We start from the raw sequence: 17,429 nt of genomic DNA, 5'->3' as shown, positions 1-17,429 counted from the left end.
AGAATTCATTAGTCTGTAAGATCCTTGAGAGCAGGACTGTCTTTGCTTTTCTTTGTATCCCCAGTGCTCAACACAGTGCATGGCATATGGTAGGCCCTTAATCAATGCTTGTTGACTAGGCTGGAGGAGACCTTACAGAAGAAGCTTTGTATGCCACCTCCCTCCTTTTACAGATCAGGAAACTGAGGCTTAGGGAAGTTAAGTGATTTATCTGAGGTCACAATAGATTCTAACATGGGTCCTGTGAGTCCAATTTCAATCATACTGTTTAATCTGCTCCATAAGAAGTCTGCCAAATCTGTAGTTAGATAAATGATAATCAGGTTTCCCAATTAACTAGTTTGCAGTATCTCTTTTTTTCTATCTGACCTACAGCACGGTTTCCATTTTTAAACAAGTTCAAGTGTCATCCAGCAGAAGAAAGCTGTATTCTTCGAAGAACTGGATCAAAGGCAAGGGTTCTACTGCGTTTATTCTACATGGCCAAACGAATAGAATTTAAATTTCTCAATAGTCAAAACATAAACAAAAGCTAATTAGCTGGCACTGTTGTCATCTGAGAATAAGTGGATGTTGTTGGCTGACAAACAGGATATAATTAGCTAGCGGAGAGAGATTTCCAAAGCCCTGTCGCTCGGCTGAAATGCTATGCCACATATGGCCAACAACTGTCTGGGCTCTTTCTAGTCCCGATGCTGTTCTCAAGTTCCATGGGGTCAACAAAGGCCATAGTGAGAAATAGTGACATTGAACACTCTAACTTTGGTCTGTTTCTTCCCATTAGACTCAAATACTCAAATGGATTTGTGATCTCACCAATTCCAATGCTCTCTCCAAAACTGCAGATGGCAACCTATCCCTTTCTGCATGATTCTTGTATTTGTCCTTCTATTGAGATAAACCAGGCCTAGACTCCCGTCATCTAGGGTTTAAAACTTGGGCATATTCTGGCCACTTGTGTTTTGGTTGATCATATTCTCTCTACCATAAACTTGTTCATCATTACTTGTAATTACATTTAGTAATCATCATGATTAACAATTAACAATTAATAATTAACAATAAGCATCCAGTACCAGGAATATGTCAGGCTTTTGGAATCTCCTCTCAGGCTCCTCTTCCCAGATAAAAGGAGACCATAAGTGGTTCTTTCCTTGAAAGGGAGCAGATCATACCATAAATACCCCTCCTTTTTGTTGGAGATCATTCCAAAGGAAAATCTCAACGTAAATCTGAACATCCCTCACTAACATTCCCCTCACTACCATTCATCTCAGGAACATTATCTACGGACGCCAAGGAATGTTGACATGAAGAGTTCATACTCATTTGTTTCCTTGACTCCCAAGCAGCACTCTCCACAAAATCCATAGACTAATGCTTCATCATGGCATAGTGACTGAGTACTGGACTTGGAGTCAGGAGGGCCTGGGTTCACATTAAAGCACTTTGAATGATTTAAAGTTCAACATGAATGTCATTTATTAGTAATATTAAGGCAATGACTGCAAAAGACATGTTCTGGCTAGATGCTACCTAGCTGGAAAATCCTCCAATGGACAATGTCAACACCTGATGATCAGACTTTCCAAACTTAGTTGTGCAGACAACTCTCCATCACATGACCCATACATACCCTTAGCCTTTCTTGCTCTGTAACATCAGCCAGACTTTACATAGCACAACAGGGCTCTAGGACAAACCTCTAGTGGCTGCTAACTCATGATTACTATTCTCCAAGGGCTCAACCCTTACTACATGTCCAAGTTTCAGGAACCATCTGGTCCCATTCCTTTTTCAGTCTGTGCATTTATAAGACTTCCTCTCCCCAGTATAGACATACTTCAGTTGTTCACAAATACTTTAAAACCAAATGTTCATTTACCTAAAACTTTTTTGAATAGACAACAGGACCGCTTTGTTTGTTTTGGCAATATGTTAGGAGTATGATTTCTCCTGCTGATGCCTTGGTGCAGCCTAATAATGTACTTTGTGTTTAAATTATAAATGTATGCATTGTGTAGGATTTGCAATATTTTGCTTAGCAATAAAACCAAATCATCGGGGAGAATACTTAATAGTAAAGCTGTGTGAAGTGTCGTTATTCCCACTCAAATACTATTTAACTATCTCAGATAGATTAGATGTTTTGATCAGTGTAAGCTGGCACAGTCTTATCTGACTTGGTGGCAAATCTACTCATCTGCAGTATACAGGGGCACTGTTTATAATGCATATTCTGCAAAAGGCAGTTTTTAAAGAATGGCACAATTAAATGGAGGGAGCTCATGCCTGCCTCCATCTTGGTCTGCTTGTTTTCTAAGATTCTTGTAGCTTTTGAATTTCTAAAATGACATTGGATCTGAAGTTTCTATGTGTAGCCATATTTGTCATGGAGTTGGAAGTTCAGAGTGTGAAAATTAGAGATGGAGTCAGGCTATCCTCTCAGATAAAATTCGGAAATTTTCAAATGTTAAAGATTGGAGGAAGGAGATTAAGCAAGGGATGAGACTAAAAATGTCCTATTCCAGAAATGGCTTGTTCTAAATATGTATTACCAACATCAACAAATATTCATCATTTATTGAGCACCACCTATACAGAAAGTCCTTTGCTATGACATAAAGATGTCAAAAGATTTAAGATACTATCCTTGATTCCTGGCAGGGATAATAGTTTGAAGTGGAATGGGAATACACAGGGTACATAGAAATTAAATTGAACAGTGCAGTAATTTGCTTAAAGTATTAGCAGTAAAAAAGCATATGAATTCATACTGTGAAGGATGTTGAAGAACATGTAAAGAGGTTTAGACATTTCCTGTAAGCAATGAGGAGTCATTGAATGTTTCTTAAAAGTGAAGTTGATGCTTATGAAGCAATATTTTAGGCACATTCTCTGACAGTGATGTATAGGGATAGTTTGAAGTGAGGAGAACTTGATGAGAAAAATAAATAGCTATGGAACTATTGGAGTAGTGTGGTAAATCTAGACTGATAGGAGTAGCAGGGAGATGGGAAAGAAAGCAATGGAACCATGAAATATATGGGATAAGGAAGAGTCCACAGGATGTGGTGACTAACTGGGTGTGGGGAAAGAAAAATAATGGGATTCTTATGTGGCCAGATTGAATGTGCAGCTGAGTCTGTTGGATCACTATGGTCCAAAAGAACAGCTTAGATAAACTATAGTGCAACTAAAATTATTATGCTTGGCAGACATGCTACAGCATGGATATGGACAATCCCAAACAAGCTTGTTCACACATGCCAATTCATCTGTCTACCTGAACTATTTTAACTACCTGGAGTAGTTTGTCCGTAGGGGAATGGGAGGCACATCAGGATACAGTCCCATTCAAAACCAAGCATTCCAAAGGTGGCTACTCTAATGCTTTATGTCATTAAGGCAGACAATTGGAAACCCCTGCCCTGAACATCTTTAAACCAAAATCATCACTCCCATTCAACATGGCTCAAAACTCTGGGGTCTTGACCATCTTCTTACCCAAGCTAGAGCAAATGCAAAGCTCTTTTGTTGTTGTCTTTTTAATTGATAAATTTTATTTTGATTAGCCAATATAACCAAATTCACAGAGAAACCACTCACAAAGTACATTCTCCCCAAGTTACAGCTGGAAAACTCAAGAGCTTAAGGTCAGCAGTCCATTCAGGAACACCTGTGTCATATGAATCTACTCTGCTCACTGCTTGGCTGTTAATCCTCCCCACTCTCCAGATGGTGGAATCCTCTTCTCTGTTGGAACATAACCTTAACAGCTTCTTCCAGCTAACCACAATCTCAAATGCCGTCCCACCTGGGAGTCAGGAGGATCTGAGTTCAAACTTGACCTCAGACAGTTGACACTTACTAGCTGTGAGACCCTAGGCAAGTCGCTTAACCCTGATTGCTATACATACATACATGCATACATACATACATAAATGCTATGCTGTCTAATCAGAACAGAGTTCACAGTAGTAATGCTAGGTTAAGGCCCCTCACCAGCAAACCATCATTGCAAAGCCCCCTCTGTTTTCCCTTCTCCAAGCCAGAGGTGGGAGCAGAGAGCAACAAGTGCCTGTCTCCAACTCTAGGTGATGCTGAATGACAATGGCTGTCATTGGAATTCTTGGCTTGGGAAGTCAGTTCTCCCTCTAACCAATTAGGAATCATTCAGCTGAAGCCTTCTCATCAGCTCCCATGGACTCAATCATAATCTCTGTGGTAATGATTCTCAAATCTATTTATTCAACCCTAAACTCTCTCCTAACCTCCAGACTTGCATCTCCAACTATTAGACATCTTAAGATATTAGATATCTTAAATTCACCATGTCCAAAACTGAACTCGTTATCTTTTTCCCTCAAGCCCTCCACTCTTCCTAACATTCCTATTACTGTCAAAGGGACCACCATCCTCCCAGTCACCTAGGTTCATACCTAGGTGTCAAGAAAATTGACACATCGTTATCTGTCACATTTTCCCCTTCTTATTTCTATATGATACCAAGTTCTGTGGATTCTAACTTCATAAGATTTATTCTATATACATGTTCTCTTCTCTCCTCTGACACTGCCACCACCCTGGTGCAGGTCCCCATCACCTCACACCTGAACTATTGCTCCCAATGCCCCTTATTGCTAGTGCCTTTCCTCTGTCGATTATCATCAGTTTATACTAGACAATAGATTATAGAAAGACAGATAGATGACAGAGACAGAGACAGAGAGATATGATAGAGAGATAGACAACAGATAGAGATAGATGATAGATGACAGATGATAGATAGATAGATAGATAGATAGATAGATAGATAGATAGATGGATGATAGGTAGATGATAGACAGATGATAGAATAGATAGATAGAAAATAGATATATAGGATATATATACACTATGTATGTATATGCTGTATAGACAAAACTATATAATACATATTATAGATATAGCTATATAGTATATAGATGATAGATAGGTAGTATGTAGATACTATATATGTTATAGATAGATGTTAGATAGCATATAGATACAATAGGGTATGGGGAAAAAGAAAAAAGATACTATCCATCTATCTACTATCATCTATCTATCTACCTGCCTATCTATTGACCATTTGTAATAATTGTTTGCGTGTTGTCTCCCCCATCAAACTGTGGGCTCTTCAAGAGAAGGGACAATCCTCTTCCTTTCTTTGGATCCAGAGCATTTAGCACAGTGCTTGACACATAGTAGGTATTTAACCAATGCTTGTCAACTGAGTGATTGTCTATCTGACTGACTAAGCTTCTGTCACAGCCTGAGCTGAGCAGCTTTTCAGCTTCCCTGCTGTGTCTTCACCTTTCCCTAATGCTCCTACTTTGTGTGAATGCTTGTTCAGAGGTTTAAATAACAGCCTCCTAACTCTCAGAAATTCACCCTTAACTCAAAAAGTCACAAAGTCCCAGATTTCCCCTATCAAATTGATAGTCTTTTTTAAATTTTAAATTATGCCTCGGTCTCCAAATGTTAATGTGATTTTTCGTTTTCTTACTTTTACCCTCTTTAGGCATAAATCATACATATGCAAATTAGCTTATGTACCCATCATGCCTTAGTTCCAAAGTCTCCAACAAGATAGTATGTCTCTTTGGTGCCCTTGAAACTATGTTTCTTTACAATCACATTTTTGTCATTTTTAAATGAATAAAACATCTTTCTCTGTCTATAACATCAAGTTGTCTCCACACAAGCCAGGCACCACTCCACATTGCTGATGAGTTCCATGCCCTCCCTTCTGTACTACATATCATTTTCTTTCTAAAACTTTCCAAAATCCCAACTGAAAGCTGTTTCTTCATACACATATTTTAGCAGTGTGGTTAAAGTTTAAAACAAAATTCTTTTTCTACTCATGTTAGGATCAAGATGTCTATCTACAAGAGGGGAGATATCCCACATCTTTTAATAGTCAATATAAATCTCTTCCTTTACACAAAAAATACTTTTCTTTTTTCATCATGAATTGCTCCTTATGAAGACATTATACCTCACACCTTTGATCTGAACAGCCTTTTAGAGTTGTTTTCATTTACATTGTTGTAATAATTCCATAGTGTTCTTCCTCTTTTTTCTTTCTTGGCCTTGAGTCAGTCTATATAAATCTTCCTATGTTTCTCTGCATTTTTCATAGTTATCAATTCCTTTGTCACAATAACACTGCATTGCATTCACATTCCCTAATTGTTTTCATCCGTTCTCTAGCCCATAGGCATTCTCTTCCCAACTTGTTGGTAACATATATAATAAAATTAAGAGGTGGTATAGTACATTGGTTACAGAAAGGCCTGAAAGTTGGGAAGACCTGGTTTCAAGTCTCACCTCTGGCCTAACTGGGCTTTGCAAATTTAGGCACACAAATTAGTACTTAGTATTTAGTATTAGCACTGAGTTCTTAGTACTCTAGAAAACTCTTAGATGATCAGACTATACTGGTAGAGGGAGTTTTCTGACTAGAAGTTCCCTAAACCAATAACATCTTGACCAGACTAAATAATAATAATGGTTCAAATTTATATATATTGTAGGAGGGTGTGCTACCAACATAAGATATATATATATATATATATATATATACACACACACACACACACACACATATGCATACATATATACACACATATATATATAGTGTATATGTATATAATACACACACACCTATACATATATATACATACATATATATATATATATATATATATATATATATATATATATATATATATATATTTGTGGTGTTTAAAGAGAATGTGGTTGTTTCAAAGTGGTAAGAGATAAATGGAAATTTAACCTGACTGTGGAATTCTTCTTGGGAGAAATGGGTTTTAAGTTTATTTTTTTTTTGGTGAGGCAATCAGAAGTAAGTGACTTCCCCAAGATCACACAGCTAGTAAGTAGCAAGTGTCCAAGGCCAAATTTGAACTCAGGTCCTCCTGACTACAGGGCTGGTACTCTATCCACTGTGCCACCCAGCTGCCCCTAAGTTGAATTTTAAAGCACAGAAGGAAAATGGCTTAGTGGACGTCCTAGTCACATAAAAGAAACCATCAAAACTATCTTCCCACTTTGCAGAATTAGCTAAATGAAACCAAAACTCTACAACATACAATTTTGTTTTCATTCTCAGCATGTATCTGTAAGAAAGAGCAGAAGATAAAGGACCAATTTAACAAATTAGACCCTCAGTGATATTAAAACTAATACATTCTTCAAATGAATTCTCCAAGCCCCTGCTGCCAGCATCATATGGGAGAAAGAAGAGAGATGATAATATGATTTATTTGTGTTTGTGCATATATAGGATACTGTACAAAAGTATTCTACTTCTGCAGGTCCTTCTGATCAATTGTTTGGGACCCCTGATACCAATGAAGGCCACAGTTGGTGAAAACTTAGTCCAAAAAAGAGAGGAAATTAACCTATATATTGTGCTCCAGAGAGTGGAATAAAATTGGCATTTGCTAAAGTGTCTAGAGCAGAATCATCAAAGGAATTTTAGTGACCCTGATCAGATGCCAGAATGATGGCATATTGCAAAATGGATAGCATTAAAGAATAATTACAGATACAGCTATGGACCTATCATTAATTAAAGGAAATTTAAGATAAGGAACATAAAAACCTAGGAAAGACACTCCTAGGATTTAATAGCTAATGTGCTGAGAGACAAAACTCATGAAATTGTGGTGATCAGACATATTTAAGATCCAAGTGAATTTCAATTATATCCTCATTGCTACTAGGTAATCCTTTTCTCCATCAATTGTTGATGCTTCTAGGCTGAGAGTCCTTGACATGGGGTTCATGAACTTTTTTATATATTTTGATATTGCATTTCAATATAATTGGTTTTCTTTGTAAGCCTATAACTTTGTATTAGTTGCATTTAAAAACATTATTCTGGGAAGGGGTCCACCAAATACAAGGCTTCACCAAAGACAAAAACGGTTAAGAACCTCTGCTCTAGTAAATCCTACACAGCAGTTGTTCCCAATCTTTTTTGGGGAGGGCCAATTTTTTCAGTCCTCAGTATACCACAATTTGTTCAGGCATTCCCCAATTGGTTTTCCTAAAAGCCCATCCCACTTCCAAACTTCCCTGTTACTGTTGAGGGTACCATCACCCTTCCAGACCTCTAGGCTCATAATCTAGGCAACATACGAAACTCTTCCCTGTCTCTCACCCCTCATATCCAATCTCTTGACAAAGTCTGTTGATTTCTCTTTTGAAACATCTCTCTAATATACTCCCTTCTCTCCTCTTGTATCGCCACTACCCTGGTACTAATCCTAATACACTCATGCCTGTATTATTTTAATACCCTACTGGTTGGTCTTCCTACTGCAAATATCTCCCTACTCCTCTATTCAGCTACCAAAGCGATATTCTATGTCACCCTGACACTCAGCAAACTCCAGTGGCTACCTATCATTTCCAGGATCAAATACAAACTCCTCTGCTGTTCAAAGCCCTCCCCAGCCTAGTGCCTCCTCCCACCTTCCACCAAGACACAGCATTTGTAGACTCTTGGCATTTTCACTCTGTCCCTTTGCCTGGAATGATCTTCCTTCTAATCTCTGACTCCTGGATTCCCTGGCTTCCTTCAAGTCCCAGATAAAATCCTACCTTCTAGAGGAAGCCTTTCCTAAGCCCTCTTAATTCTCATTTCCTATTTAGCCTGTATATAGTTTAATTATCTCCTATTTATCTTGGATATAGCTACAAATTGGTTTGCATAATTGTTTCCATTAGATTGTGTGTTCATTGAAGGCAGGAGCTATTTTTTGCATTCCTATATACTTTGCACAGTGCCTGGAACATAGTAGGTCCTTAATGAAAGGTGATTAACAAATGTTCATTAATTGTGAATTGAGTTTAATATTGAACAGTCAGAACATTCCAAGTTTACTGTTAGTACCTATAAGTCAACTCGCCTATTTGCTTTTGTAGGCATAGTGTCTCTTTATGTTTACTTTTACTTTTCACGCAACTCTTATATCCAAACATTTGAAACCCTAGTCCAACTCTTGTAAGGAAAAAAAAAAGGTTGAAGACAGGCTACTTGTCTTTGACTAGTGCATTTTAGAATTCTTAGAGAGGGGCCATCTATTTTCATCAGGAAGAGGCTTATAAGATATAGTAAAACTTGGGAATGGAAAAGGCTAACAATGGCATCTGTGCAACTTGAGGCTGACTCCCTATGGAGGCAGATCATGTTATTGGAATATTATTAGTGTGATTTAGGGTTCCTGGGAACCCCAATGATACAGTACAGGGTAGTGTCCACCTAGAATAAGTTCTTGTACTCAAACCTTCTTCCAGTCAAAGTGGCAAGGTTTGTCATAACAGAAATAGAAGGAGGGAGTTTCTTAGTGAATCTGCAATTTAATGGGGGTAAAACTGATATTTATATATAAAAAGGGAGAGTGAAAAGATCTGGATGGGATTAAGGAGTGGTAAATAGCCAGGGGTGGGCCAAGAGCAATGGTGAAAGGACTGTGAAGTATCTAGGTGGCCTGGGATAGACCAGATGCCTTGGGTAAGACTCCAGCTATCTGGGTTGAAAAGGTATATGGGAAAATTCAGGGACTGGATTGCTTTCAAGACATGGTCTTTTTCCTTTTAGGAGTCTAGGCCTGATGTCATTGTCATCATTGTTTGTCCTTCTTTCTTGAAGAGGAACATGACATCAGGAAGGTGATGGCATGACATTCAAGTGAATTGGATTTAAGTGAGGGAAGGCTGTGCAAAATCATCAGCCCCACTTTCTCCTCTGGTGCCATCTGGGTCCAGAACCAAGAGTTCAAGTCTTCCTGACTCTAGACCTGGCACTCTATCCACTGTGCCATCTAGATACTGAGTAAGATTAATTTTTTGAAAAAAAGATGATTTTACTGACCTGTTTCAGACTGTAGTAGCAATAAATTTGAGCATCCCTATGTCTTCTCTAGGTCCATCTTCTGATAACATGTTTAAAATTTCTTTCTTAAGCACCATGCTTGAAACCCAAATCACTCTGGTTCTCATTGATTGTTGGACTATATACAACTGCTGGAATTCCCTGCTGGAATGATTCCAGGGTTGTTTTGGTTTTTTTAGTAAAAATAACGCCATCCTAAACAATACCATTCTTTCATTATACTCCAGAAATGCTAATCACATTATCAATACTTATGAAAGGAAGTTCAATTTGGTTTTAAAAAGAAGACTCTGAAGGCATAAATTTGGATACCTAAGTCAAGGCTATATAAAATATTAGTGAAAAGATTAGGGATAAAGTGGAGGCCCTTCATTTCTTCAAACAATGCTCTTTTACAGGAACTGGAGAGACAAAGTATAAAAAAAAATCATTCAATTTGGAAGTAGGAGAGCTGATTTTAAATTATAGCACCAACACTTACTAGCTGTGTGACCTAAAATAAGTCATTTAACTTGTCTTAGCCCCTTCCTACCTGGGGGTTGTGATGAGGGAAGTGCTATGTAAATATTAAAGCTAGGCAAATGTGAGTTATAGGCAATTTCTAAGGATTATTGGCTTTCCTAAGTGAATACTTAATAATAATTTCCCCCCCACCACAAGTAGTCATGATAAGATAATGTGAGTTTGTTTTGAGATAAAAAGGTTTCTAGTCAAATTCTTTCTTATCCAAAGCATCTTTATTTGTTTTGTAGACACTATTACCACACTCAGCCTTTCATTTCTTTTGTAGAGGATCAGAGATAATGATAGTAAGTAAAGGGAGAAAAATGGCAAGGGATAGAAATTTGTAAAATACTCATTGAGTCTCTACAAGCCAAAATAATATAGTTGTGAAGTAAATTTGATAATGGCCCAAATTACTTGATTGTCACCAAAATGGCATATAAATAGAATGGACATGAAGCATAATAAAAATGCAAATAAATATATGTGTGACCTTACTGTCATATTTTTGGCATGTTGTTGGCAGTGAGGTGGCACAGTGGATAGTGCCAGGCCTAGAGTCAGGAAAATGAGTTCAAATCTAGCCTCAGACTAGCTGTCTGAGTGTCATACACACACTAGCTGTGTGACCCTGGGTAAGTCACTAAACTCTATCTGCCTCCATTTCCTCATTCCTCAAGTTAGCTGCAGAAGGAAATGGCAAACCACTCCAGTATCTTTGCCAAGAAAACTCCAAATGGGGTCATGACCAGTCAGACATGACTGAAAGGAATGAATGACAATAATAATAACAATGAAGATGACAGGTTCACTGTTACATTTATGTTGAGACATCAGGAAAATCAGGAACTAATTGGACTGAGTTTGGGGACTCATCTTTGAGTGGAGCTCATTTTAATGTTATCTCCCTATAAAAGCTGTTATTATATATCCAAAAGAGATTATAGATTTAAGACAAACTTTGTTAATCCATCAACTCACAAATTATTGGAAAACTTAGGTTCAGATTTCAAACTGATACTATTTACAATGCCAATAAAATGAGGGGGAAAATAATTTGGCAATGTGGCAATATGGCAAAGCGATGTCACCATCTAATATTCAGGAGACATTTTACTATTATTGTCATTCCCTACTTAAAGAGTAATTGACAATCCCAGGAAAGAGAAGCAGCAATAAAATTTAAAATATATGAATCTTTACTGTCAAAAACAGACAAACTTGCATTTCCTGTATAGGAACATTAATTTAAGAATCTCTATAAGGTGTCACACCATCTTGAAATACAGGAAGACAGAAGTGACAAAAGAAGTTTTTAACAGAAAATAAACTCGATATCCATTCTGAAGAAGTCTTGACAACAGGGAGTTTTGGACAGTGACACAGAAAAATTCAATGTCCATTAAGTCACAAGGAAAAATAGGTCCAGTTGTAATAGTCTAATTCCCAGTATAGTATAACACTAAAAGTATAAATTACCTTCAGTAGCATTATCATTTTTATTATATTGGCATGGCCCAAGCATGAACACTGTCTAGCTATTTAAGTTTTCATTGTCATTTTTTTTAATTTCTTTAAGAAGTACTTAACTCTGTCTAATTTCTTTTTTAAATTTCCTTAAGAAGCATGGAATATAGACAAGATTTTGCGTGCTTTGGGAGACTGACTCACAGAAGCCTTGTGCATTTTGTAGTCATTTGGAATACGATTTCCTTTTTTAGTTATTGTCACTTGGATTTCGTTATTTTTATGTAGAAATGCTGCTGATTTGGGGGAGTTTATTTTGTAGTTTGCAAAAGTACTGTCTCTATTGTCTCAATTAATGTCTGCTGATTTCCTGGGATTTTCCAAGTGAGCCATCATATCATCAGCAAATAGGAATAATTTTCTCCTTCTCCTTCTCCTTCTCCTTCTCCTTCTCCTTCTCCTTCTCCTTCTCCTTCTCCTTCTCCTTCTTCTCCTTCTTCTCCTTCCTCTCCTTCTTCTCCTTCTTCTCCTTCTTCTCCTTCTTCTCCTTCTTCTCCTTCTTCTCCTTCTTCTCCTTCTTCTCCTTCTCCTTCTTCTTCTCCTTCTCCTTCTTCTCCTTCTCCTTCTTCTCCTTCTCCTTCTTCTTCTCTCTCTCTCTCTCTCTCTCTCTCTCTCTCTCTCTCTCTCTCACTCACACACACACACACACACACACACACACACACACACACACATTTTCATAACTACATCAAATAATAATGAGGATAGTAGGCACCCATGCTTTACCCTCATATTTAGTGGGAAAGGTTCCAGTGTATTCTCATCACATATGACATATAGTTTGCTTTAGATAGATATTTTTTTTAAAGTAGTAGCTAGGTTCTTAAAAGAAATTATATCTGGAACAACACATTGATAGTAATACAATTATAGTAAGAAATTTTAATATTCTTCTCAGAGCTGGATGTATCCAACAGAATAATGAAGAAAGAAAATATTGATGGGAACAAATTATTAGAAAAGTTAGATTTTACTGACCTATGGTAACTTGAGAAACAAATGTAAAGAGGCAGAACTTAAACAAGAATTTTACAGGTGATAGTACAACGAAAATAGTAAAAAAATAAATGAAATATGCAAAAGACATGACACAAAAGAGAGACTAAGCAATGCTTGCTGAAAAATCTGTATGAAAATCATCATGGTAATATTAAATAATTAGGGAGACAACATAATAAAACCTATGAGGCACAGTCAAAGCAGTCCTCAAAGGGAAAGATCTATCTCTGAAAACACAGAAAACGAGAATTAATGAACTGAGCATGCAATTAAAGTCTAGAAAAGTAAACAAATTAGCAACCCTAAAAAAGGAACAAAAGAGGAAATTTTAAAAAATTAGAGGATAAGCAATTTTTAAAATTACAGGCAAGTTTTTGAAAAGACAAATGAAATTAAGAAATTAGCTAGCCTTAACCAAAAGAAGAAAAATCAAATAACTGAAATTTTTAAAATGCCAAACTAAACTCACAAAACAAGTAATAAGAATTAGCAGAAATTACCATGTGCAGTTATATGCCAGTAAATTCAATGTGAGAATTCAAAGGAATTTACAAGTTTCTGTAAAAAAAAATAAATAAATGTACTCAAACTAACAAAACAAGGCAGAGATCTTATACAACTTTATCTCAGAAAAAAAAATGAGTAAGAAAATTAATTGCCAAGGAAAATTTTCTAGGCCAGATGGATTTATAAGTGAGTTCTATTAAACATTTAAAGAGCAATTAATATCTATGTTATGAAAATTATTCTCAAAAATAGACATGAGGCACTCTGCCAAACTCCTTTTATGAAACAAATATGGTCTGGATATCAAAAACAGGGAAAAATCAAATAGAGAAATATCTACAGATTGATCCCACTAATGAATATCAATGCAAAAATTTTAAATAAAATTCTCACTAGGAGATTACATCAAAATATCCAGAATATCATTCACTGTGACCAAGTTGGACTCATGCCACATATGCACAGCTAGTTCAACATTAGGGAGATAAACAACCCAATAACAAAAACCACTATTATTTCAAGAAAAGTAGAAAAACACTTTGACAGAATACAGTACTAATTTATTTTTAAAATGTTAAAAAAAAAACTCACATACAAACATTGAAAGAACCTTCTTTTACAACATCATAAGCTTATATATAAAGCCAAGGCTACCATTGCTTGCAATGGGAAAAGTCTAGAAAATTTTCCTCCACAAACAAGGGTGTTACTTTTCCTTGCATAATTTAATTTCTCCCAGAAATGCTAGCTGGAGCCATTAGACAAGAAAACATTTTAAAGCAATAAACACTGACAAAGAAAAGAAAAATATCATCCATACTTGCAGATGCTGTAATGGCATACTTAGATAACTCCAGAGGAGAAGCAAAGAAACTATTTGAGATGACTAATAATTTCAGGGAAATTGTCACAAATCCATTAAAATCCTGGGCATTTCCCTACATTAGTAACAAAAGCCAAGAAGAAAGGATAATGAGAAAGATTCTGTTCAAAATTGCTATAAAATACATAAAATGTCTGGGAGTTAAAAACTAAAACACACGCAAAATCTCTATAAATGTAAGCATAAAACACTTTTCAGAACTGAACAAACACTTAAATAGAAGAATCACTACTCATAGTCAGACTATATTCATATAATAATGATGATATAACCTAGATTAATAGATTTATAGTAAGGTGTAACACCAATGCGATATGCATAGCAGCTGCTATGAATATGCATGCGTATTTCAATGGTTGATTCACAAAATATAATAAACTCTCTTCTTCCAAGACCAAACCAAAATATTTATTCAGATACTGGAAAGCAAAACTTAGCATGGTAACAACAATGTTTATACACATCACCAATCCAGGGAGCACCCACATCTTAAGCATTCTTTAAGTTCCGCTAGGTGAGTTCCTCTCTCCACTCATTTCTCTGCCTGCACCTCTCCCTCCAAGCAATACAATATATACTGTTTCCAATCAAAGACTCTTGATTGGCTTGGTGCTGAGAAGCTTGGAGATCAGAATTTAATTGGAAAGGTGTGGAAATCCCTGTGGCCCAGAACTTAATTGGCTCTGCGCCAGGTCTCCATGTGAGGCCCATTAATGGGTGGGGAAGATCTTAAACCCCATTAACCTTACATAAGGCCAATCAAATTACCAAGGGGATGCTTTTATAAAATGAGAAAAAAATAAAATTTCTTTAGAGGAAAAATAAAAATTTTTAGATTCTTGAAAAAATGAGTAAAGATATGACTGATGGTCACAAAATACTTCAAACTATGTTATAAAGTAGCAAATAGATATATGGTATTAGTTCAATAAATAGCAGATTGGTGGAAAAGATTAAGCAAGAAACAAAAGAAAGTACAAAAGAGCAACCTAAGGATTATTAAACTTAAGATCATATGTTACTTAGGAAAAGACTGCTTTGAACAAATACTATTGGTAAAACTGGGACGCAATTTCAGAAATTAGTGTAACAAGGATGCTCTGTCCTTACAGAGTGAAATCTACTACATTTCTCCCTCAGGATTCTAGGGGTAAGCCCTGAGGGGTCCAGATGTCTCTTCTCTGATGCTATCAGTTCAAGCTCCCTTCTGGGTATGTTTCCTCTACTTTTACTGCTGGTGACTAGCATTCCAGAACCATTTAGCTACTTAACATCAATTAACTTTTACAAAGGAATGTTTACATTGAAGATCTACCAATGATAAGAGTACAAACATTTCCTCCTAACATCCCCCTAATATCTCAGGGGCACAGTCCCCTCTATACCACCTTGATTCCTGGAAAGAGGGGGCTCAGACTACAAAGTTCCTACAAGCATTGGCCCCACCAAGTTCCTGTCAAAGTTGGCATTGCTGCTGGATGAGTTCTCATCTAAGCAACCACAGCTTGAGTCCCAAAGGTCACACTTCATTGATGCCGAGTTGACTGTGAAACCTGGCATTGATCCAGGGGTGTACTGGTGCCTGCTTGTACTCAGCCAATTATCTAATTTTCAGTAAGAAGTAGTGAAGGAATGCAGGGGATAGAGCCCTGGACCTGGAGTCAGGAAAACCTGAGATCAAATCTTGCCTCATACACTTACTACGTGACCCTGGACAAGTCACTTGATCTCTTTTTGCCCAAGACTCCTCAATTGTAAATAGAATTTAATAACAACACCTATCTCATAGAGTTGTTGTGAAGATCAAATGCGATAAAATCTATAAAGTGCTTAGGTCATCTCCTGCATTGCTTAGCAGAGTGGGCACTATACAAAAGCTAGGAATCAGTCATAGTAATGTGAGTGTTCATGCCTTGGAAATACATAAATGCTACAAATGAAGAATTGACTTATTGGCTTGCTGGTAGTCTGGACTTAAAGAAATAGAGAAAATAATACAGACTAAACTTAAAAGTGTAGTACTTACATTTTTGTTTTGTTTTTGTTTTTGTTTTGAGAAAGCTGGTTTTTAAAGCAGCTCATCATTGCATGGACCTGACTCCACAACTCCTGGACAATGAGTCTTCTGGACTTTTGGATGGCTTGTTCCCACCTTTTGAAATTCAGAAAGTCATACATGTATGTATTCATTGACTGGTCCTTGAGATGACCATTAGAAGGTAAGCTTCTTCGGGCATGCTCTGCTTTTGCTCTATAATTTTTATCCTCAGGGTTTATTTATGTTAGCATCAGGAATGTAGTAATGATGATGATGACATGCATTTGTTTACAGATGAGGAAACTGAAACTAAGAGAAGTGAAGTAGGGTGGCCAGAAGCGTCTTACTGAAGATTTGCGTTCCTGATTCCAAATCCAACATTCTATTAATTGAGTGATGCTGAAGATGCTCGACACCCCAAAGTACCGACACACCGGGTCCTGCCGAAAGAATTCGACTCAAGCTTTCTCAGCCAAGGGAAAAGACAAAGTTTATTAAGAGTTAGCCAAATAGGCCTGCCCCAAGAGATCCCACCCCTTGCAACGCCTGTAAGGAAAGTGGGCCAGATCAATCTGAGCTAGATTGGATCTGACCACCTTCATGGAGGCAAGATGGAGATTATATACACAAAGATTGTGGGAGGGATTGAGGGGTGGTCTGGGGTGACCAGAGGAGGGGTCTAGGGAGGGACTTGAGGAGGAGTCTAAGGAGGAGCTTGAAGGGACTGGGATGAGGTCAGACTCCAGGGTGGGAAACAGCTGAAGGCTACATGGAAATGACAGACAATAAAGCCCTAGGGTAACAGAGCTAGGGTATAGATAGGATTAAGATTAAGGATGGGAAACAGGATTAAGGGTGGGAAACAGCTGGACAATAGAGGACTGGGCAAGGTAGGCATTCGGGACTAATGGTTATAGCCTCAGGCCAAGGCCAGGTCGAGTGGGAAGATTCAAGGAGAGTTCAAGGGTTCAAGGGGTTCCCAGAGACTGTGCCCTCATCAATGCCATTGCCTT

The sequence above is a fragment of the Trichosurus vulpecula genome, chromosome 6 (assembly GCF_011100635.1).
Source record: "Trichosurus vulpecula isolate mTriVul1 chromosome 6, mTriVul1.pri, whole genome shotgun sequence".
Lineage (NCBI taxonomy): Eukaryota > Metazoa > Chordata > Mammalia > Diprotodontia > Phalangeridae > Trichosurus > Trichosurus vulpecula.
This window is presented reverse-complemented; position numbering follows the sequence as displayed.